Source organism: Lepidothrix coronata, unplaced genomic scaffold, assembly GCF_001604755.1.
Source record: "Lepidothrix coronata isolate B3197 unplaced genomic scaffold, Lepidothrix_coronata-1.0 Scaffold50, whole genome shotgun sequence".
In the NCBI taxonomy this organism is placed as follows: domain Eukaryota; kingdom Metazoa; phylum Chordata; class Aves; order Passeriformes; family Pipridae; genus Lepidothrix; species Lepidothrix coronata.
Window position 1 is genome coordinate 2,633,266 of NW_016690230.1, and position 25,598 is coordinate 2,658,863.

Below are 25,598 nucleotides of genomic sequence, written 5' to 3' on the forward strand. Positions count from 1 at the left end.
CCCTTTTTTTTTTTTTTTTTTTTTTTTTTTTTTTTTTTTTTTTTTTTGTGGTGGTTGTTTTTATTTTTATTTTTGTTTTAATTATTGTTTGGCTCCAGAAACTATTTCTACTTTCACTATTATAACATTTATAAAGTAGTGGTTCCTAAGGACCAGGTAAATTAAACTTCTATTAGATTAGGGGGGTTTTACATTTTTATCATTATTTATGATAGGTTGATTTTATAGCAGTTAGAATCACTAGCAGAATCTGAGGCAGGATGTCTCTGAAAGACTGGACAAAATTTATTCTCAATAGAAATGGAAGCATTATTCCACTGCATTATAAGCAGAAGTGGAACACTGTTTATGCTTGCTCTTCTTTTGTGCATTCAGAGAACTCAGCCTAGAGTCCGGAAAACACATTTTCCCCAGAGGTCCTTTGTTGATCACAGTTAGATTCAGAACTCTGGGCTAAGGACACCTTTGCTTTGATAAAGAGCAGGCATGTACAGACAAAAGTATGTGGGTACAACGTCAGCGTTTGAACAAAATGTGAGCAATTTTAAACTCCCTTCTTCTTGTACTCTTAAGCAGTATTACCTACATTCCACCTGTTAAACTGCAAACTTTTACTCCTTTCATCCTATATCACTGCCATTGAAAAACAGAAGTCTGTGGAGGGACAACCATGAGATTTAAGTTCTTTTGATTTAACAAACTCCAGGCATAAAGTGAAATACCATTGAAGTGACTCCAGCTGCAATGGTGGTGCTTTCAAAGCTTTTTCCATTCCTCCTGGGGCATATTGCCAATTCTTTTCTCATTTTCATAAGCTATTGGAAAGTCATGCAAGCATACAGTGTTTTATATTTACTACAAGGTAATATTTAGGCAGTTGAAACCCTTTGAACAGCAAGTTCCATTTTATTTATCACAATTAATTAAAGGGAAAAAACAGAGGGGAAACATGTGTAACCTTCATCAAATTCAAAGGAAGAAGGGTGATGTTTTAAAGATTTTCTTACTGTTCTGAAAACCAGATCATAGATAGCTCAGAGAGAATTAAGGTTCTTAATAACAAGTGAAAGATTTTGAAGTTGTATTTCAGCTACCTGTCAAAACCCAGTTCCCCTCCCCAGCGTTTTTCCTCATAATGCTTAGCACTTATATAGCACTTTTCAGCTTCAAAGTACCTCAAAACACATTAACTAATTAATCCTTTGAGCATCCCTAAGAGATTAGTAGAAAATGATATGATCTTTGGCAGCCATGCAAAAGCCTTGAGCAAGGCAAGGAATCCTGCATCCAATAAGGATTATAGTCAAGGTCTCCTAGAGTCTACAGCACTCTGAACATGTATTCTGCTGAAAACTTAGAGAAAACTATTTAAAGAGTAAAAAGCAATGTTTAAAAATGATAGGTGGAATTGAAGTACAACATTCAAATATACAATCTGGGAAAAAACTATTACTTCTTACACACTACTTCTTATTCATTCTATAATATCTATATATCCATGTAGTACTATCTTTAAATACCTGTAACTATCTTACTTGAGAAATAAAAGTCCTAACTTTGGTCCGAGCCCTGCTGTTTACATTTAAATTTAAATTAATCAAGGTAAGAGTACAGTATTCAGTACTGGCATGTACTTCTCCATAAAGCTAAAATCTTTGTTCAGTGCTTGCTGGCACTTTTTCCTGAGGCCAACTTACACTCTCAAAAAAAGAAAATGCAGCTTTGTTGAGCACAATTCAATTTGAACGCAATCACTGTATTCTGGGAGGTAAGAGAGCATAATTTTGGAGGAATAAGCATTTCTGCACTGCCAATACTGGAGAATGAACCCTGATCCGATTTAGTTATTAGGATGGATGTAGTCATAAGTTGCAAAACTATAACATTACCACAACAATGGCAAAGATCCTCAATACCTGATCTGATGCTTAGAATATTCTCAGTGTACTTCAAGAGGGTTGCTTCATAAGAAGCTGTCCTAGCTGGAGGAGTGGCAATTCACCTTAAAATAGCCTGACCACTTGCTTTTGTAGTTATGATTATTCCTACAATATCTTTTCTTATTTTACAGAAACTTCAAGAGAAGGAAAGGACATAAGTTATTTCCCAGAATAATCAATAAACTGGTGGTCATACAGCACTTGTAAAGTACATGAGTTTCAAACAAATCTTGTTTTAGAATCCCCAGTTCTGTCATCAGTGTTCTGCCTTAAAAATATCATCTTTTTCTTTCTTAGAATAATTTTGGAAATAGTGAGTGTCTAACATGTCTCGCAGAGCAAATTTATAGAATTCCGTTCTGCAGGAGTTCATTCTCAATAGTGAATTTTGAACAAAAAGAAATTTTTCTTGAAGCCACATTTTTTTGTGTGTGATTTTAGTTCCCAGAGAATGACAGGAACTTGGATTTCCCTCTGTGCTTAGTATTTCTTGTTAGTTATCTCTAGAAGTCTCTCATACAGTTAGCTTGCCCCTCTCAAATTCCTAGCTCCTCCCATATACTGTCCAGGGAGCTTTAGCTACCTACTTTCAGATTTTGAGTGCAGTGCTTAGGGACAAGCATCTGAAATGTAAATATGTGCTGCCCGATGACTGCTGCTTGGCTCTCAGTTAACCTCCTGTGTGTGCGGCTCCAACAAATGCTAATGTTCATTGTGCTTCAGATTGTTCAAGAGACTAGAAACTCTTAAGCAGGCTGCTATCTCAGACTGCTAAGGCTGTGAATACCAGTTGAAGCAATAGAAATTCAGAATACATTATACTCAACTATGTGATTTCATGTTTAGACATATACTTTTCTCACATTCTTTTTTTTTTTCTTTCTCTCAAGGTATTGTGTTTATTTATTGAATATAAAATATAATTCACTGAATGGTTTAACATTAACATGATTTCCTTAATTTCTAACAAAAAGAGTACATACCATCCAATCACATCACATCATAAATTTTTTTTATGGTGATAGTGATCAGACACTTGAACAAGTTGTCTGGAGAGGTTGTAGCATCTCCATACTTAGGGATATTCAAAACCCAACTGAACACATTTCTGAGCAACCTACTCTGTCCGACCTGCTTTCAGCAGGACTACAATATATCCAGAGGTGCCTTTCAAACTCAGCTATTCTGTGATCTCATTTACAATTTAGAATTCAAACCGGGCAATTTCTGAAGAAAAGGAGAGCAGAAGTCTTGGCATATGTTATCACAGAACTTGGTTTTGGTTTTTATTGTTTTATTTTTGGTTTTGGTTTTGGATTTGGTTTTGGTTTGGTTTGGTTTGGTTTTTGTTTAATATATTTGGTTTTGGATTAGTATGTCTACTTTCAAATAAGATGAATTTTATTGACTGTAAATTAGGTTCTTCACTGAATGTAACAAAATTTTATAGAATTAGCACACACATAGAGAACTAAATTGTTAACAGAAAACTTGGATACCTAAATCTGGAGTTGAGTTTCACATAAAATGTTGAATTAACCTTATTTTCTGGAATTAAAATGACTATTTTTACTGTATGAAACCATAAATATCAATTTTACGGCCAACAGGGTTTTATTTTATTTTTACTGTACACCTAGGTTAATGAAGCATACTCTACACCCTACAAATCTGTAGGAGTAAGGAATGAAGCTTCACAGTAAAAATGAAGAACACTGACCTACATCAAGAATAAAACTGGTTCAAATAAATGTAAGCTTTATTTTAAAATTCAGTTTCTATAAGTTTTCAATGCTAGTCTACTCTATTTTGCAGGAAGACAAGGTGAATGTTTAATGGTATAACAGGTTAACAAAGATTTTTACTGAAGATTTCTCAAATGCAGAAAAAAAAATTAACCCAGCTCTATGCTAGACTGCTTGAATTAAACAAAATTACAAGAGAAAGCTTTGTTAAAATTTATGATCTTATATATAGTACAGTGCTGCAAAATAATTACCATAATATTTTCGTGTTTTTAAATCAGAGTCTTTAACTTTTTTGTTTCCCCATCATTTTATTCTAGGAAAGAAGGTGAGTGAAATATGTCAGGTCAGTTCTGTTTACTTTCTTTTTAAAAGATATTTCATCATATTATGTTATTGATTACCAGGAAAATCTGGCTCCATTTTTAAATTAATTGAGATAATATTTTAATTTTTTTAAATGGAGAAGCTTTCCTGCTCAGTCTCCAAAAGTATTGTATCAAAACTGAACAAAAGCTAGTAATAAAATTAAAACTAAACTGTATTGCAAATTTTAGTGGTATCACTTTGTCTTTTATTAAAAATAGATACAAAGCAAAATAAAATTTGAAAGAGGTCCATATGTGAGTTTTGAAACCCTTTTTAAATTTTTTTTTATATCAGTTAGTGTTTTGAAACACTGTATTGGGTATACAAATTTAATAAATAGGTGTCCATCAATTTAAACTCTGAGTTAGAGTCCAAGGTATTTAGTTGCTGAATAATAAAATTACAGAAGTATGAGAGCTTCTAGATACCTCTGAAATTCCCTTCATCCTCCGGAAACAAATCTAATGGTTTTGGTTCTGACATGAAGGATTACATTTCTAATGTTTATGGCAAATTAATTCACCAGGGGAAGGTGAGTGACAGTGTACTGCTAGCAGTCATGACTTCCTACTTGCACCTGCCGTTTACCACCTTCTTTTATTTCTTACTAAAAAGAAAACTTTTTCTCAGTTTGTGATTATTTTCCCTCCAGGGAAACAAACTCAGGTTTTCTGTCTGTTTAATAAAGAAAATACGAAAATTGTCATCAGCTCTTCTCAATTCTCTCCTATCAACAAAATAAAAATAATTTCTAGGCAGTCATTTATTCCTAGTCTGCATTTTTTTGACTATAGTATTCATCTTTCTCATATTCATTGTGTGCACCTGTCTGCACGTACACACGGGTGTGCATACAAAACATACATGTGTCAAGACTTCTGGGAATATCATAATGGATTGGGAAGGAGAGGAATAATCAAGAGCAATAAGGACTATTTGGGAAAGCTAAGTTTATTCCCATCCATGATGCCAGATATGAAATATTTGGAGATGCTGAAAGAACTCATGGTTTGTGAGGTATTCTGTTGAATGCAGGAGGTGTCTGACATATAGAAAAGGCTATAAATACTCTTCAGAAGGAGCAAGAAAGAGGAAAAAAATGTGGATCAGTCAGCCTTGGGTCAGTGTCAGAAAAGATAATGAGTATTTTAATTTAAAATCCTTTTGCAGACATTTGAAGGAAATCGACATGGGAAAATCAATCCAGTCTTAAGGATAGTCCTAGTTCAGTCAGGAGGTAAGACTAGATTATGTCCTCCAGATGAAATTTCTATGGCTGTATGACTTCAGGTTTACTTCTCTTTCACTCATAAGTAAGTTCATTAGCTGAAGCAGACTAAGACAACTCATCCTAAAATACAGAACAAAAAGTGATTACTGCATTGGTTAGAAGTCTTGATTTCAACATATATTTCAAAACAAATGTATTGATAAATGCATTCTCAGAACTTCTACCAAAACCAGCAAAATCTTGCTCCTGTAAAAAATTATATATATTTATATCTATATCTATATCTATCTAGAGATAGAGGCACAAATATATATTTTCCAGGTAAATGAATTGAAAAAGACCATTTGTTAGCTTTCTATTTGTCTGAATTTTTCCCCCCAAAACTGCTTGTTTCCTCTAAATATTTTTTGTTTTGTTTTGCATTTGAAAACGCAGTTATACCAAATAACCCATAGTGTATTATGGATATTATTTAGCTGTGTGTGTATGAGCATACAGCATAGCATGGAGATTGTATTCAGATGATTAGAGGAGCAGAGTTTGAACTGTGTCTTTAGAAAGTATAGCAAAGCTCGGCTATTCAGTATGCATGATATTATGATATTTTAGATAGAAAATAGCTTTTCAGGTGCTGCAGATTTAGTGTTCCTTAACTAATATCTTTGCTGAGGCATAATGCCTTTTGTCGTCTAGCAAAACTACGCATTTTTAGGTGCATTTTCTTCTACTTCACTATAATAACAGAAATAATAAGAACAATATTTTGACATTTTAAAGATCACTGGTTCAAGGCAGTGGGATTTGAGGATGATCTCAAATCAGATGTCTAGGGCTGAGAATGTTGATCCCACATTATTATTCAGGCAGTCTGCAGAATGTCCAATTGTTCTTAGCAGTCATTGGTGTAGATATCTCCTATGTAGTGCACTAGCTTCTGTGAATTCTGTGAAAGAGATGAGAAATTAGATTCATTCCTCTCTTTAGGAACTCCAAATCTGTATCATTACATAATTAAATGTCTTTTTTTCATTAAAAAAAAAAAGTTTAGTTATACCACTGTCTACCTAGAAAGCTGAGAAATGGTCTGAACAAAGAATTTAAATTTTGGGTGTTTAAAGTTCTAAAATTGATTCAATTTTGAAATATTCTAAAACCAGTGCTTATGAAATCATCCTATGGGATTTTCACTCAGCAGGTACAAACTAGTCATCTGAGCTACTATTATGAATTATACCAGCTAGAATTTTTCTCTACATTTGCAAATTGGTGTACAAACAAGCTAAACACACACCTGCTGGAAAAGTAAACTGTGATATCCCTGTAGTCAAACACATTCTGAGCAGGGCTTCCCAACTGAATCACTGAGTGCAACACTCATACAACTGACTACTGCCTTTTAATTTCCTGCATACCCAGCTCATGTAAATTAGCAGAGGGATTTTTTTCTGCTCTCTAAAGTTTTGTACCAGACAGCATGTCAGAGAGTTTGCATTTGAAATAGACAAAAACAGGACACGTAGAAATAGAGTAGCTGGAGCACTCTAATTTGGCAAGGGTGTCCTGATCGGAGAGAACACTGTCCTCCCATCTTCTTGTTCTATGCATCTCCTACCATGTGACCCTATTCAATCCCACTCTCTGATGACTGATATCATTAGATGTGCTTGCCATCACTCTGTTAGTATGTCATTCAGGAAGCAGACACTTGAAAAACTTCATTAAGACATATTAAAAAAATTAACATCTAGATTTTAAAAAGCCCTATGCCTTTACCTATGTCTTAAATGCTTGCCTCTAAAATCCAATATGTGAGTTCCTACTCTGCTTTCAATCCTTTTCCATACATAATGTCCAGGATTTAGGGTACTGAACATTTTCAAAATCCAAACGTAGTTAAAAATCTTTTTAAATATAAGCCTGAGGGTCCTGCTCAAGGATATACAACAACTAGTGTCCTGAAGATCATAAATTCAAATATCAGAAGCTTAGACACAACTCACTCCAGTTATCTGTAATGATAATTTGTTAATTGTGACAATCAGCAAATATAAAAAGTTGTTTCAGTTTGGCAGCAGAGAAGACATCTAAAAAAGGCAACTGAAGCAAACATATCTACCTGCAAACTGCATTGATATTACAGGCTGGGCCTTTCCTCTGCTATTTTATCCCTAAAATAGAAAAATCCATTGCAAAATAGAAGATCAGAAGCTGATCCTAGTGGAAGAAAAGCCATTGAGATAATGACATTCATTATAGGTCTGGCCTAGGGGTCTGTACCTCAAACTACCTACTAATAGATGCTTTTTTCCTTCTGGTTTGTTTTGGTTTTGTGGTGTTTTGGGAATTTTTTTTTTAATCACAGCAGGAAGAAAATGTAGCTACAGAGACCAAACTTGATAGTGCAAATTTTATTCCCTGTCCATATGTATCTTCAGATAGAAGTTCTAAATAAACTTCAAAGCCTTTGTCAGTACAGAGAAAAGGACCAATAAGCAGCAGAAACTGTTTATTTCCTTGCTTTCTACCAGTCACATCTTCCTTACAAACCACAGAATTTTATATCAATTAAATAATTTAAATAATTTTTGATGACCTATTCATACCTTGGACAAATCAAAGTCTTCCTTCAGGGGAAACCTGTTTTGTATGCTTCTTGGAAAAGGAATAACATAACATGTAGTCCGCTTCTGCAACCCTTACTTGAACATGACTTACATCAGGTTAGTGATAAATCCCACTCAGCTTCAAAGAAATAGGAAAAACAGCCCTAAAGATATAGTCTCTTAAACTACATAGCTCATCCAAAATCCCATCATATTATCAAAACTTTGACTGCATTGCTATTCAGCAATGCAATTTTTCACTTCAGTAATCTTGCTTTCCCTTATTGAAGTTTTTTAAAGCTTCAAAGCAGCAATACTACATCTTCTCTTTCACTGTATTTGTTACCTATGTCCATTATCTTAATTAACTAATTTTAACTTTCTTAGTTTCTAAATCCGTTACTACTAGTTTTTGGTACCTTATTATCTAGCTTCTACTCTTAGTAGCTACCAGTGTAATTGAAGTACATGAAACTATCAAAAAATTTTATCTTACCTATATCAAATGAAATATGTATCATGCTTTTAATGACCACATATTTCAATTAGTCCTGTAGTTCAAAAGTAAAATGTAATAAATGTTTGATTTTTGAAGATTTTTAAATACCTTGCCAGATGTGTTATTATAAGTTTAGTCAGGATTTCTAGAGGAAAGTAGTTAACATACAATGAAAAACATGCCAAAAATAATCCCAGTTTGAATAAAAAACTATAAAAAATAACATTTTTAGCATTATTCTATTAGAATTTTCATTTTGCTTAAAAAAACTATTTCACAATTTGACTCCTTTTAATAATGAATTTTACTATTAAAAGCCTAAAGATACAAAAAGGAGGTCCTTGTGGCCAAGGTTAGCCTGTTAAAAAATTGTTATTATCCTGATAAAAACCACAGACAGTTATTTGTGTATTCTCATCCGTTTTGTAGCCAGACATTCCAACAGGTATTTCACTGTGGCTGAAATGCTACTTTTTATTAAGGAATAGAAACCTAAAATTATAAACTTCCAGATTAACAGAATTACAAATCAATGAATAAATTATCACATAAAGAAATACTTTAGGGTCATTAATTGTGCATATTTGTTAATATTCATCTAGGGTCTAAACACAATGAAAAGGATTAGAGAACTAGAAAGACAGAGATAGGTTTTCTCTCAACATGGACCAACTGCTGGATGCAGCCAGTTGAGTTTGCAAACAATAAGGGATATTTTTGAAGGGAAAAAATTACTTCTTCAAGTTCATTCTGCAATTTCTGATAGCACAAAAAATAGCCAATAATCTAGCTGTTAGAAAGCTCCCTTGATATCTTTGGTGCTTGGAAGGAATTCCCGACGCTGCTTGATTATCTCAGGGACTTATATAATTCTTTCCATACTGCAAATCAATGCCTTGGGGTAGGTGTCCTTTAAAGCTATTCCAGTTTGCTAAAGCAATTAAAATTTAGTAAAGTATAAAATATCAGGTTTTCATACCATAAATTCTTGAGAAACCTTGATAAAAGATATGACTAGACTCACCTTCAGTGGAGCCACAGTGTACTTTCTTCATGTGCTTGTGCTGTAGTCTGTTTTCCTCAAGTCTGTTTCCATTCAAACTGGAAACCAGTTCAGCCCAGAGACGCTCCAGTCAGCATTTGACTCACTTGTCTTTACTGTCTAGTGACATTAGAGGCAAGCACTCAAGTCTAGCAGACACTGCACAGGAGCCACAGAAAGCCTGTATGGAAACACAGCTGATTGTCAGTGAAATGCTTTAATCACTTTAAACAGTACATCTGGTCCAGGTAAGCAGCACAGTTACAGTAATTGAATTGAACCCTTCTTTCATAAGGAAACACCCACATTAGACACTTCCAAATGTAAGAATCTACAGTTTTGAGAAAAAACTTAGACTTCGTGTTCATGTTGCACAAAAAATATTATGTTGCATGGAATGAAAAATACTTTATGCGAAGGGACAGTCACTTGTCATATATTATTAATCATAGCCTTTTTTAATTATCCTATTCAAGTATGAAACAGAAATTATATAATAGAAGGACGGTTTTAACAATTAAAAATTAGCTGTGGAACGTTAGGAAAAAAATGAAGTGTTCGAGTTCCCTTCAAAAAGTCAGGAACCAGCGGTACTTGCCTTCTGTTTTAAAAAGATGCTACAAGCCTTTGTTCAAGAGTATTGAGCTAACAGAAGTTTTGCACTGAGAGTGGAGCCATAAAAAATGTTTAGCAATATATTTCTTTTTAATTTTCTTGGAGATTTCTTGGTTAGGTTTTTTTTTTCTGTAATCCAGTACATCAAACAATTTTCAAATGAATTTTTAAATTCAGTGTTATTATAAATACATTATTGCTTGCTGTTGCTTGTACAGTGCAAACAAGATCCTTTTATTGCAGCAAACACATTTTCTGCCTGTAATTGATATAACATCACAGTGTAATGGGTAATTTCAGTAAACAAAAATATTCATTCTCTACCTTCAGAACACAGTGAAGGAGAATGATGTCTGGTTTTGCTGAGATTATATTCCAGATTCCTAACATATTTAAGAAAGGTTCTTTTGTTCAATCATTATACCATATTTCTAAAATAGTTGGTTTGAGAATCCCATTTTAACTGAAGTTACATTAGGAATCCAGAATGTCTGTACCTCCCTCACGTAGTTTAAATGTCAGGTGGAGTAAAACTATGTGGCAATTGCAGAGACTCCCCTAATCCATTCCATGAAGGTGTATCACAGACACTGTGATATCATCCATGCTTGTAAGTGTACCTGTCATCAACTGGTGTAACAGGGAGTTGAGATGTGATGGCTGTGGCACTTTATTAGAGTAATCCATCAATTTCCCTGTATTAGTAGATCCTTCCTTCTTCTAGTCTGGAACTAAGGTTTTGTCTTCATAAATAACCAAAAAAAGATAATAACATAAAGATTCCTTGTCATAGGATATTTTAGCACTGCTCTTCAATAATTCCAAACAGAAAACAGGATTTAAGCTACATTCAAAGTAATTTTTAGGCTGTTTGTTTGCAATTTCCATCATTGTATTTTCCTGGAAGATATTGGTCTTGGACCCTGAAAAACTGCAATTTCATCAGGATCTATTATCCTATTAGTACTAGCAATGCTTGATGAGGCTGTGTGAGAATAATTACATTCTTAAGGCTCCAGTAGTTTCATGGAATTAAGAGAATGGAAATGGGATTGATGGGCACCTTCTACTCGTGACGGAATTTTTCTTTGAATTATTTAAATTTTGATTTACTCCTACATAATTATGCATTTCAAAGTCAAGATGAATCAATGCATTGGACATATAAATTTCGGACTATAATTGGCAAATATGTTTCATAGCAAAATGGAGACAGGCTCTTAATTTTAAATTACACTGAGTATTCCACAAGAACCATCATCCACATCAGAATCTTGCACAATACTATATCAACAGTCTATTACTGTGCAACTATAATAGACCAAAAAAATGTCCCCAAAATACTTTCTATCCATACTATACCCTGCATGAGGAATAGAATTTTGAATTTATAAAACTATAAGAATCCATGAGGGTCTCACATAATCAAGTACAAATTTAGAGTGGGAGAATGACAGGTCCATATGTGGTTTTATTTTTTGGTACAGTAAAAAGAACAGAAACAAAAATAAATAGGAAAGAATGTGACAAAATTAAAATATAACATCAGATAGCATTGAACTATTAGGATTTTTTTTTCAACCCTGGAAAAGTTTAAGGAAGACCTCCTTAGGATATACAAATAAACAGTGAATGCTTATTGAAGGAGTTACCTAAAAGCATGATGAAACCAGAATTAATGATGCAACCTTTATAGATAAAGATTGTATATTTTCCAAAACATCCTCTTTCAAAAAACATTCTTTATCTAGTATTTTGCATTACTTTTCAGAGTTTTAAGTTCTGTTGTATAAGCATATGCCTATTTTTCTGAGTTTAGAGTCTGCTGCTCTATATAGCAGCAGTAGTAATGCAATTTGTCTTCTGCAGCTATCCTTCCTTCTTGGGATGCTTTCTCCACAGATTTTCCCCAACTTCTTGATTATTAAAAAAATATATTTACATTGAACTAGCAGTCTGGCTCCCAGCTCCAGAAGCTAGTGAAATGAGAGTTCTAGCTTCTCTCTATTGCTGAAAATCTATCTCAAAAACTGCAAAAGTAGTGATTTAGATATAATTTTTCTTTATTGCCCAGCTTTTTCTAAAATGGAATAAAGAGAGAGAAAAAAGAAACCATAAGGGCTCCGGAGAACATGAAAGGGACATTGTTCTCTTTGTGAAGTTCTGTCCTAGTACTCCAAAAAAATTCTATATGGATTTCTTTAGCTCTGTTTCTGATACTCTTTTCAGGTTTGAGATTTTAATTCTTAAATCTTGATTACAGTTTTATTATGTGACTGGCAGCAGCTAAATACAAATAAGTTTTACTTTTTTGTCTTAAGAGTTTTTAGATATTTATTAGTGGGTCTTTCTTGAATAGAAACTTTGCCTTCAACATTTACAATATTAACTGGTCACTTAAATAACAGTGTGACAGTCATTATTGACTTTCTTATCTCCCTCTCCCTAGATTGTTATATTTTTCAAACTTCATTATAACTTAAATGTGAATTCCTATGCAAGATCCAAGTTATACAGAAAAATACAGATCTATTATAATGACTACCTTAAGAGAAAAAAAAAATCATTAGAGCTGGGGCCATTTCCAAGAAAAACATAAGGCAGTGGCAGTACTGTTAAGTCAGTCTTGTTTGTAGCCTTTTGGTGACTTGTAGGGAGAAAAAAATAGAGAATATTTTGTTTTCCTGGACAAAATGTTTAGTGTCATTTCAAATGCAGTGGGACAGCTAAGTCATCTGCACAGGTCTGGGATGTGTTTGTATTTACATAAGTAGTTATTGGACCAATGCTAGATGCGTAGTAAGGCAGTATTTCAGTTAATATTCTGGCCTCTGATTGGAACCGGTTTTCCAATATGATACAGGTCAAATGTCCTTCCTTTGCTTGTCCATTAGTACATTTTTTTCATAATGGATAGTAAAGCACGATTTATGAGATATTTTTGAACACTTTTATATTTTTAATTAGCAAAAATCCTCAATGTTTTGTTACATTGCACTATCTGAGAGTCAGTATGTCTGCATCATTTTGCTTATTTGCAAGAGAGAAAGAAAAACTTGGGGTTTTCCCGTGTGCATAAATTATTGTCAATAAAATACATAATTTATTAAATTTTATACCAAAAATATATAATGAAATCTGAAATCTGTCTTTGGAATATATTTTAAAATTATAAAAGTCACCTCTAGCATCGTTTCACACTTGAAATGCAATCACATCTAGCCTTACTAAATAAGATGTTTCTACTACAGCACACAGTCAGTTTAACGAGTGGTAATTTGAAGTAACTTTGATAAGGTTAGGTCATAGTTTGAGTGAGTTAATCAGAGTTCAATGATAAATGAACATGCTGTGTTAACTGGTAGGAGCACAGGAGAATCAGAGCTAATAGACATTATTTTAACAAATTGCCATTTTAAATCACCTTCCTTTGGGTCTTTAAGCAGGATTTCATCAATTACATGCTTACAGCTCACATTAGTGATACACATTAAAAAATTTCCCACATGAATAATTTAGAAAAAAAAAATTACTATCAAACCCTGTGTGAGTTATCTCTTGTCTATTTAAGCAAAGTTTTACTTAAATGATGCACGACGTGCAATATTTCAAAAATGTTCCTTCTGAGATCATGAAGACAAGACATAGAGAAAAAAATGTCCTTGCAATGGTTCTACATTCTCTTGTGTGGAGTTTAGTTTTTCTGATGTGTGGCATCTTTGCGGGTTCTGTAATTCACTTCTCAGGATCGACTCATTCGATGCTGCCAACAATTACCCTCCATAAAAAATATTTAAATAGCCACGTTTCTTGCTGCATGAAGATGGCAAATCAGTACTAAATATATAAGTTAAGAAAAAGCTTTGAAAGGACCTCAAGTTGACCACATCATTGTAGTAATACCTGCTACCACTTTTTGTTAAAGTAAGAAGAATAAAACCATAGTCTCCTGAGTTGGAAGGGAACCATAAGGATCATTGAATCCAACTCTTGTCTTAACTCAGGGCAACCTAAAAGCTAAACTATATATCCAAGAGCTTATCCAAACACTTGAACTCTTACAACCTTGGGACCATAACCACTTCTCTGGGGAGCTTGTTTCAGTGCTTGAACAACCTCTTGGGGAAAAACCTTTTTCCTAATATCCAATATAGACTTCTCCTGATGCAACTTTAAGACATTACCTCCCATGCTATCAGTGGACATCAAATAGAAGAGATCAACACCTTCCTTCCATTCCCTATCATCAGGATGTAATGACAGTAATGAGGTCATCCCTCAGTGTCCTACTTCTCTAAGCTAAACAAACGTAGTATTCTCTGTCTACCCTCAAAAAAGTGTTTTCTTAAATCTTCTAATCTAGAAAAATAATTTTTCAAAATACAGTAAATTGAAAAAGAAATACAACAGAAATTATACAGACTTTCTGTAAACAAAGTTCCTCTGCCTCGGTAGGTAGATCTCTTCATCAAAGGTTACCTTCAAGTCTTCCAATTTAGCAGATTGCAAAACTGAAACAAAATATATATGTTTCTCTACGTCTCTAGGAAAAAAACCCACACTTTTTTCTCATTTCTTTAGAGTGTTGGCTACATATTCTATATTCTTAATCTCTTTAGCTTGCTACTCTTTGTGAAGACCCTATTGTCTGCCTCTCACACAGAAATCCAGAAGCTTGTTACACCAGTGCATGCTCAAAAGTGGCAGGGAAAGCATAATTAGTTTTCTTTCTGAAAGTTTCATCTGACCAAGAATATAGCTTGGAAACTGCAAGTAGCTGCTTTCCGTTTAGCTGCCTATCCAGACATTTTTGTAAAAATGTAATATAGTCAGCTCAGAACAAACAAGTCAAAACAAATACCATTGATCTGGTGGGCTAACCGTGCATATGTAAATACAGAATTTTCAGGCTTAGTCCAGTAATATTTCTGAGATACATCTATCACCAGTCTTTTATCTATATATTTAGAATAACGAATATCTTACAAATAACATACTGAAGTAAGTATCCATCAATTTCTCAAAGTTACTGTACCAGAACAAGCATTATAATAATTATGTTCATTCTAAATTTACAACCATTTACATTTTTGTCCCAGAAGAACCCTTCATTGACTGGAAAATATTTGTAATTTTTTTTTAACCCTTGTTCTGGAAGTTAACATAACAAGCTGCTGATAGAAACAATGTGTCTGACCTTCACACTTGATAATGGTATATGGAGAGGTCAATATTTGCTAGGCACTGTTCATTCAAATTTTACCTTAAGGTAATGAACTTTGTGGCTAATTAAGAGTTTAAATAATATTAAATATGTGCAGTTTAAATCCCACATTAAAAAAAAATAGAAATAATGAAAGTAGGCAGTTATAGTCCTATTGATTTAAAATTTCCCCTTGGGAGTCTTTAATTGGAACATGGCGTTGGGAGGTGAAATGAAGGGTGATTTTTTTAAAAGACATTTATGTAATTTAACTTGGTAATGGGTTCAGCCTGGCTGGATGGCAGGCACCCACCAAAGCTGCTCTATCACTCGCCTCCACAAGTGGACAGGGAAGAGAAAATATAAAGAAAGTTTCATGAGTTGAGATAAGGACAGGGAGAGATCACTCACCAAATACTATCATGGGAAAAACAGACTCAGCTTGGGGATATTAATTGAATTTATTACTCATCAAAATCAGAGCAGAATAATGAGTAGAAAACTAAATCTTAAAACACCTTCCTCCCACCCCTCCCTCCTTCCCAGGCTCTACCTCCTCCCTGCCAGCAGTGCAGGGAGACAGAGAATGGGGGTTACGGTCAGTTCATCACAGGTTGCTCCAGAAGAGGAGTCCTTCCTCTGCTCCAACGTGAGGTCCGTCCCACAGGAGACAGTCTTTCATGAACTTTTCAAGTGTGAGTCCATCCCAAAGGCAACAGTTCTCCAGGAACTACTCCTAAGTTGGTCACTTTTCCACAGGGTGCAGTCCTTCAGTCACAAAATGCTCCAGCAAGGGTCCCCCATAGGGTCACAAGTCCCACCAGGAAACCTACTCCAGCATGGGCTCCTCTCTCAGTGGATTCATGGATAATAAATTCAATTAATATCCCCAAGCATGTACCTGCCAGGACCCTGCCCCAGCATAGGCCACCCACGGGTTCACAGCCTGCTTTCAGGCATCCATCTGCTCTAGTGTGGGTCTTCTCCATGGGCTGTAGGTGAATCTTTGGACTCCTGTTGACCTCCATGGTCTACCAGGGGACAGCCTGCTTCACCATGCTCTTCATCAGAGGCTGCAGGAAAATCTCAGTGACAGCATCTGGAGCACCTTCTCACCCTCCTTATTCACTGACTGGTGTATCACAGTCGTTCCTTTCATACGTTCTCACTCTACTTTTCTCTGGCTGCAATTACTTCTGTGCAATAACTTCTTTTTCCTTTTTAAATATGCTATCACAGAGGTGTTACTATCATTCCCGATTGGTTCAAGCCTGACCAGAAGCCAGTCTGTCCTGCAGCCAGCTGGCATTGGCTCTGCTGGACATGGGGGAAGCTTCTGGCAGCTTCTCACAGAAACCAGCCCTGTAGCTCCCCCAGCTACCAAAACCTGGCCAATACACTGCACCTCTGGCTGCAGGGGGACACGTGCACCAGAAAGAACTGTGGTGAGTTGACCTTGGCTGGACACCAGGTGCTCATCAAGCCACTCTATCACTCCCCTACCCAGCCAGACAGGGGAGAGAGAATAAGACGCAAAACAACTAGTAGGTTGAGATAAAGCAGTTTACTAAAGCAAAAGCAAAAATTTGTGTGCACAAAAGCAAGGAGAAAAAAATAGCTTTATTTTCTGCTTCCCATCAATAAGCTATGTTTAGCCACTTCCAGGGAAGCAGGGCTTCAGCACACATAGTGGTTGATCTGAAAGGCAAACACTGTAAAAAACAAATGCTTCTCCTTCCTCCTCCTTTCCTTAGCTTTTATGTCTGAGCTGATGTCATATGGTGTGGAATATCCCTTAAGTTAGTTTGGGTCACCTGGCCAAGTTGTGTCCCCTCCCAGCATCTTGCCCAGCCCCAGCTTATTAATGGGGGCAATATTGATGAGACAGTGCTGATGCTGTGCTAGCTCTGCTCAGGATTAGCCAAAACAGTGGTGTGTTATCAACACCTTTCTCAATACCAATGCTACTATACTATTGATAGAGCCATTGGCAATTCTTTGAGCAGTAGTAGCATATCTCAAATTATAAGGTAGCTTCATAGCTGATGTATTTTATTTTCTTTTTTATTGCCATATTGATCACATAACTGGTCTACTCTGGCCTCCAATCAGGAGGCCTGGAGACACACCATCTATAACGCAGCTGTCTCCTTCGAGAACACACGCAGGATCACTCTCGAGGAGAAAAGGCAACGCAGAAAGAACCGTGTCTTGCAGAATACACCATCTAAGGAGTCTTTCTGCTGTGCCTTTTGCAATCGGATATGTCTGTCTCGTATTGGCCTCATACGCCACCACCGTGCCTGTAACAAATGCAGACAGAGCCTTCCCAAATCTTTGTTCGCAAAGCCTAGCCATGATTGTCTGGAGTATAATATATCTTATGCTAAAAATATTTAGCCTTCTTCTTCTTTATGTGCCTTTGTGTGTGCTGGTTTTGGCTGGGGTAGAGTTAATATTCTTCACAGTGGCTCGTATGGGCCTATATTTTGGATTTTACTGAAAACAGTGTGATAATATAAAAATGTTTTTATTATTGCTGAGCAATATTTGCACAACATCAAGGCCTTTTCCTCTTTTCTTCTTCTCATGCTGCCACACTGGTGAGGGGGCTTGAGTTGCACAGGGACAGCTGACCCCAACTGACCCCTGGGATATCCCATACTATATGACATCATGTTTAGTTTATAAAGAGGAGTGAAGAAAAAGAAAGTGGAGACATTTGGAGTTATGTCGTTTGTCTTCCCAAATCACCACTAGACATGCTAAAGCCCTGTTTTCATGGAGATGGCTGAACATGCTTGCCAGTGGGAGGTGGTGAATGAATTCCCCCTTTTCCTTTGCTTGCATGTGTGGCTTTTGCTTTACCTATTGAACTATCTTTATCTCAACGCACAAGTTTTCTCACTTTTAATCTCCTGATTTTCTCTCCTATCCTGCTAGTGGGAAAGCGAGCGAGTAGCTGTGTGGTGCTTAATTGCTGTCTGGGGCTAAACCGCTACACACTGCCTTTCAATAAATTCAATGTTTTCTTCAAAGTAATATTAAAATATATATTTATATTTATATATATATATATATATATATATATGTTTTATTCCTAGTCTACAAAATTATTTTTTGTATGTGTCCTGCTGTGAGTCTAATTCCTTGCTCTCTTATGCATTTATATAGTATCCCATGTAGGAATGTACTGCATCTCTTTTGGGCAAATCATATTTTCTGGACCTTTCCATCTTGTCTTCAGGCTAAATTGCAAAGGAGTCACAAGACAAGAACACATTTTTCCAAACAATACATGCAAAGGAATGATAGAAGATGAGACCAGTATCTTACTGGGTGTGGAGACTAACTATGAACAGAAAAAAGGTAATGTCAAAAAGATAGATGATTTGTTTTGTAAGTGCTCTAGCTCTTTTCATGTATGAGAGAAGCATTTAAGCCTAAATTCAGGTACCTTCTTGAACACACTGAAGCCAAAATTCTTTATGTTTGTTGTATAATCAGTATTACCTTTTAAAGCCATTTAAATCTTTTGTTTCAAATGTATGTAATATCATGGCTAGGCTTTGCGAACGAAGATTTGGGAAGGACTCTACCCACGTTTGTTGCAAGCGCGTTGGTGGCTGAAAAAGCCAATATGAGATAGGCATGTCCGGTTCCAAAAGGCACTGCAGAAGGACTCCTTAGGTGGTATATTCTGCAAGGCACGATTCTTTCTGTGTTGCCTTTTCTCCTCAAGGGTGATCCTGCGTGCATTCTCAAAAGCATCAGCAGCATTATAGATGGTGTGTCTCCAGGCCTCCCGATTGGAGGTCAGAGTAGACCAGTTATGTTGATCAATATGGCCAAGGCTGAGATGTTGTTTCAGGGAGTCCTTGAATCTCTTCTTCGGGGCTCCTCTCTTGCGGCAGCCGGTGGCGAGTTCACCATAGAGCAGGATCTTAGGGAGGCAGTGGTCCTTCATCCTAGAGACGTGCCCTGCCCAACGCAGCTGTGTTCTCAGCAACATGGCCTCAATGCTTGTGACTGCTGCTTGTTCTAGAACAGATGTATTAGTCACATAATCTGACCAGTGGATGTTTAGGATTGAACGGAGACAGCATTGATGGAAGCGTTCTAGGAGACACAGATGGTGGCGGTAGATGACCTATGATTCAGATCCCTATAGGAGAGTAGACAGCACAATGGCTCTGTAAGCACTGATCTTGGTACTTTTCTTCAAGTGTTTATTACGCCATACTCTTTTATGAAGCTTTCCAAAAGCACTATATGCCTTAGCTAACCTGTTGTCTATCTCTCCATCAATCTTACCATCCGAGGAGGTGAGGCTACCTAGGTAATTAAACTGTTGGACTGATTTGAGCTCTGATTGGCCAATGGTGATGTGGGGATGATGGGGGACTTCCTGAGGTGCAGGTTGATGGAGAACTTCTGTCTTCTTTAGACTGACTTCCAGCCCAAAGAGCTCAGCAGTGTCTGCAAAGTAGGATGTTAAACGCTGCAGAGCTGCTTCTGTGTGGGCAACAAGGGTGGCGTCATCAGCATAAAGCAGCTCCCGGATAAGATGGTTTAAGGTCTTGGTGTGGGCCTTCAGTTAGTGGCTTAGGTTGAATAGGCTTCCATCAGTATGATATCGAATGTAGATATCGTCCTGATCCTCGAGGTCTGCCGTGGCCCTTTGGAACATCATGCTGAAAAAGATTGTGAATAGGGTAGGAGCAAGAACGCAGCCTTGTTTCACACCATTCTTTATTAGAAAGGGCTCAGAAAGTGCATTGCCATATCTGACTTGGCCGTCCTGATCCTCGTGGAGTGAGATGATCGTTTTGAGGAACTTGGGGGGACAACCTAAACGTTCCAAAATTTGCCACAGACCTCTTCTGCTCACAGTATCGAAAGCTTTGATGAGATCGACAAAGGTTACATAAAGACCTTTGTTCTGTTCCCTACACTTCTCTTGCAGTTGTCTGAGAACAAATACCATGTCTGTGGTACTCCTGTTGGCTCTGAAACCACACTGATTTTCAGGTAGAATTTCTTCTGCTATAGCGGGTATTAGTCTGTTCAAGAGTATTCTTGCCAGGATTTTGCCAGCAATGGAGAGCAGAGTAATACCACGGTAATTTGAGCAATCTGATTTAATTCGTTTCTTCTTAGTATGTAATATACATCAATTCATTTAATTTCTTAACTTGGTCTGGCAGCAATGACAGTAAGGAAAATGCAGCTTAAAGAAGTATTTACTCTGTCAAGCCATCTCAGTCTTCAGATTTCTTATCTCTTCTTTTCTCATCTCTCTCTCTAGACTGAAAGTGCAATTTCTGGTGTGGTGATGGCATTTTTCCTTCTTTGCCCACATTTCCCTTACATAGCTCGGGTATGTTAGTGAAACTAACCATGACTTAACCGGATTCTAGGTGTATTTCATGGAAATGTGGCACAGAGTACAGAGTTGTGATATATCTTTTCAAGGATACCTTAATATGAAAATCCTACTGCATACAATCACATTATATCCTGTTGCATTCATTATATAGTAATAAAATACAGCCAGCTTTGTGTCTGAGGTACCACAAAAATTCAGAATGACATAAAATACCAAAGTGATGAAGTGTTTAAGTTGCTTTAAACTTGCTATCAACCTCATTCATCAAATTCTTAAATTATTAAGACAAAGAATTAAGTGAATAATTTTAGAGAATAACCAACAATGACGGAATAGTTATTTGCGTCACCATCCAGTAGATTTAAATTCATTAAGAAGGAGTGAAATTTGAAGAAGGAGCCAAGATCCATCTTAGTTATGTGAAGAATTACCTTAACTGAATCTTTGAAGAAACGATTACAGTGGCTAAACAAAGTTCACTAGATTATATCTGCTCTGGATTTCAATGAGTCTACCAGAAAGGTAAAAATAATATCACCTGAACTACAAGAAGGGGTTGATTCTAACCAGAAGAGGCATTCTGGAAGAGTAACATGATGAGAAAATACAAAGTTCCATGTGATATGTGCACAATCTACAATAAACTCAGAGTTTTTATTTCATCATATTTTATTTTAAGCAATTAGCTTTGTTACTACTTATGTTTAGTTACTACTGTAATGTGAATACACCTTTAGTGAGGTTACATCATAAAAGGTTAACTTCACACACTGAAAGGAGACCAGAGTAACAATGGCAGGTGTGGTAATACCCTCATGGAGCTGCTATGAAACCCACCAGAGGAGTAGCCTGGACCAGTATGTGATCAACCCATAAAAGCCACATCTCTCCACACAACAAGAGGACCCTGCACTCGTCCTTCTTGACCTTCATGAGCTTCTCATGGGAGAGGGTGAGGTGAAATAAAAAGAAAGAGGGAGAGAAAGGGAGGGAGGGAGGGGAGTGGAGATGCAGCCTTGGGAGCTTCTGTGTCCAGTTGGCAAAAAGTGGGAAGGCTGGGATATAAGGGCAGCTACTGCGAAGACTGAAGATCTGAGCCCAGCTTCTGGAGAGATCCACACTTAACTTATGCAGATGTATATATGTGTATATGTATTTATATTTCCAAGTAATGCATGTACATCCTGTTCAGCTATAGATAGGCACTGGTGTGTTTGTGTTTGTACAAGTGCTGAGTGCCTCTGTTTGAGTCAATCTGTGTGGATGGTCATGTATTTGTACACACAAACAGGCATGGGGATGCATCAGCCTCATGCTTCTGAATTTGGTAACTCCCTGACATTTTCCTTTCTAATTGTACAAGATTGGACTCTTGAACTACTCCTGAGTTAGACACCTCCATTAATCACCTAAAATTGCATTTGATGAATTTTAGCTTAAAATTCATATGACAAAATAAAATACGTAAAACCAAAGTCCAATTTCTTGCATTGGATGTTAAAACATTTAAATAACGGGAATTGTATATTCCCTGCCACTGAGAAATAAAATTCTTGGACCTGTTTTATTTCTTTTATACATAGTTCGTTAACAGCATTAGTTGTTGCCACTTCAATCCTTAAATTTTTTTTATTCATTAAACTAAGAAGTGATACTTACTCTCTTTTTTGAATGTTATGAGGTATAAATAATTTTCTAAAGCATCCACTTTGCTAGTACAACAGATTATATTAGTGGAAACCATGCCTATTAAATTAAATTATAAACTTTTCATTTAATTATCCTTGCTTTTTTAAGTCTAAGTAAAATATCCAGTATTTCTGGAGTTTAGTATTTTATGTATTACACTAAAGATGTTCATATAGGATTCTCTCAAGTTCTAAAAGTTATCTGACATTATAGAGTCATAGAATGGTTTGAAGTGGAAAGAACCTTTAAAGGTCATCTAGTAGGTGTTTTTAGCAGATAACTGATGCTCTAGAAAAAGTAGGTATTTACACCTTGATTGCAATGTGTCACCTTTCTGCTTCAGTGCATTGCATAGCTTTAAATCTTTTAGATCACATCATCTTGTGTAATGTCAACTCACATTGACTTTTCTGCATGACACAATATAACATGATGGGTGGTGACACAGAAAATGTAATGCAGTATGACACATCAGAAATGTAAAGGGTGCTGCCATTGGATAGTTAGTGTCAATTTAGATAGCACACTTTAAATCTAAAATTAATCTGGCAGACACTAATGGAGTGAATGTTACAGTAACTACTGTATGTGTGAAACTGTGAATTCTGCAGTTCATAGTGTACTGAAGAGGTTCAGAAATGTTCTGAGATATTAGGAAGAATTAGTATTTGTAGTTGACAGAGGTATACAGGTTTAAAGTATACAAAAAATTATATACTGCAAAATGTCCCCTTTCCTGGTTTTTAATATTTTCTGTAACCATTACTTATTTACTTTAATTCCTTTTCTAAACTGTGGACTACCAAAATAAAATAATTAAAAAGGACATATCCTCAGATAGACAAATGCAACAGATATGGATGGAAAACCATCACCCACCCAGTTATCCCAGAAAACTCTTTTAAATACTGAACTTAATTTTATGACAGTTCCAATGGACTTTTGACCAGATTAATCTGCTGCAGAAGTCAGAAGTTCTAAGAATTTTTTCACAAGACGTTCAGTGCTTTTCAGGCTAATGTCTAATTTTGCAATGTAAATACAGTGTAATACTACTGTATTGTAAGTTTCAGATGACTGTGAAGTGAAATGAGAAGTTTCTAAAGTTTTGGTTAATTTTGTTGCTCAGAGATGTTGTGGATACACCATCCCTGAAAATGTTCAAGACCACATTGGATTAAGCCCTGAGCAACCTGGTCTAGTTGAAGGAGTTTCTGACAATGGAAGGGTGGTTGGAACTAGATGGTCTTTAAGGTCCCTTCCAACCCAAATCATTCTATGATTCTATGATTCCGCTCTTGTCAGATCATTTGTACATGTGACACTCATTGCCTTGGTTCTCTGGGAAAAATTTTTTCCTTTTTTTTCTGTTTTTGCTTTATTTATTTTCGTGTTTTTCAACAGCTTTTCTGCCATGGGCTGGCTATTCCTATGGTTTAGCTCTTTTAGAGAGGAGGGACCTATTACCTTTCCTTAAAGTTTAAAAGTATTTTAATGTATTATAGAGCTTATAGGTAGAGTGTTTTCATCACCTGTGCTCCAGAAGAGAAGAAAATTTATAAATCTCTATAGACATTAATTTTCTTCACTGAAAGAAACAATAAATCATCCATTATTGGACTGTATAAAAAGACTAAGTGGGAAATGCAGTGCTTTTAAAAATCTTTGGAGAGGAAAGTTTGGCATGTGGACAGGAATTCTTTAGGGACGTCCTTAGTATTTGAAATGAAATAAACAAACATAGCCTTAGAAAGTCTCTTGGGATATGACAATGTCTACTTTTCTGATCAGAAAATGGGGGGAAAAAAAGAAAAAAGACTAAACCACTGTGCTACAGAACAGAGCTGAAAAACAGGGTGCAACAGACAGGCATGATGCACTATAGCTGATAAGACACAGAGAAGTTTAATTCCTTTTTTGTAGTATGTAGTTTTAGCCCTTCAGCAAAAGATCTTTTTAGTGATAACTGCTACTCTCCTGTAACGATTCTTTCTTTGCTGAGACTCACAATTTTTTTTTTCAGTGTTTTCCCAGTAGCATAGTAGGATAACTTTAACAGTTAGAAGGAAAAAATAATAAAAAATCTTTTTTAAGTTCTGTTGTCAATATTTTTATGGCAAACACAAGTGCGTCAATGTTTCTGAGGAAGAAGAAAATCAACTGTACTGCCAGTTTCACCGGTAGTGATTTACTCCCCTGTGCAGTTTTTTGCAGTTCTCATTGTTTCCCATAAAGTTAGAGTAACATAATTTTTGAAAAAATCACGTGCAATGTTTGCTGATGAATGCTATTTGCCATCATCCTTTTGACAGAATCAATACAATGATATGTTATAGATGGGATCAGACAAAACATGAAAGATGAATTGTAAGGCACAGTCTCACTCCGCAGCAGACTGTCTGGGGTTGGTGATGGTCAGTCAACAGTTAAATATTGCTAAACCTAAAGAAGGATATTAGCAAGCTTATGGTTCCCTACAGGTTCCTCTTCTGGCACGCCATCAGCTTCTTGCCTAAGGCCCTATACTGAATATTTTTGGATCATTACCGCTTTAGAGGCCCACTGCATTCTTTTGCAAAATAGTGACTCAAAAATCAGATCCTCCTTAGTCGTAGGATAAAGACTGAAGAAAGATGGTGGTTGTGTGATTTCATGTCCCCATAAGGCAGTATCTATCTTATCCTAAAGACATTGATTTTCTTAGACATGACCTATAGTAGTCTATTCAATTACTTCTGAAGAAGCAAGTAGCTGGCTATGCCTTATGGAAGGTAGGGTAAGAAGACAATCCAGTATTTTTTTATTTGTTTCAACATATTTATTGGTAAACTTTTTCATTTATTAGCTTCACTTAGGTCTCAATTCTCTGTGTTTATTCATATGTGGCATTAATTTGCTTTTTCAGCTGTATGAAAGTTCTTTGCAAGCATTTAAACACAAAATTAAATGTGATGTCCACATTTTATCATATTTTTGAGGGATTTTTTTCTTCCTTTGGGTATTATCTAATCTTATGGGTTTTGGCTGTGAATCTTAGACTTGACATGTCTTTCATGTTCAGTTAATATGTCCATTCATCTCTTTCAAACATCATTTCTGATATAGAACCTGCTTTAGTAGAGTAAAACAAAAGACTTTGTCAGTGTTGCTAGACAATTTCCAAATTCGATACCTTTTGTTACAAGTAGGACTGATTTGAATACATCAGGCTCTTAGTAAAAACAAAATAATGCTATTTTAGGAAACAAGGAAAAATTATCATCCACAGCTTGT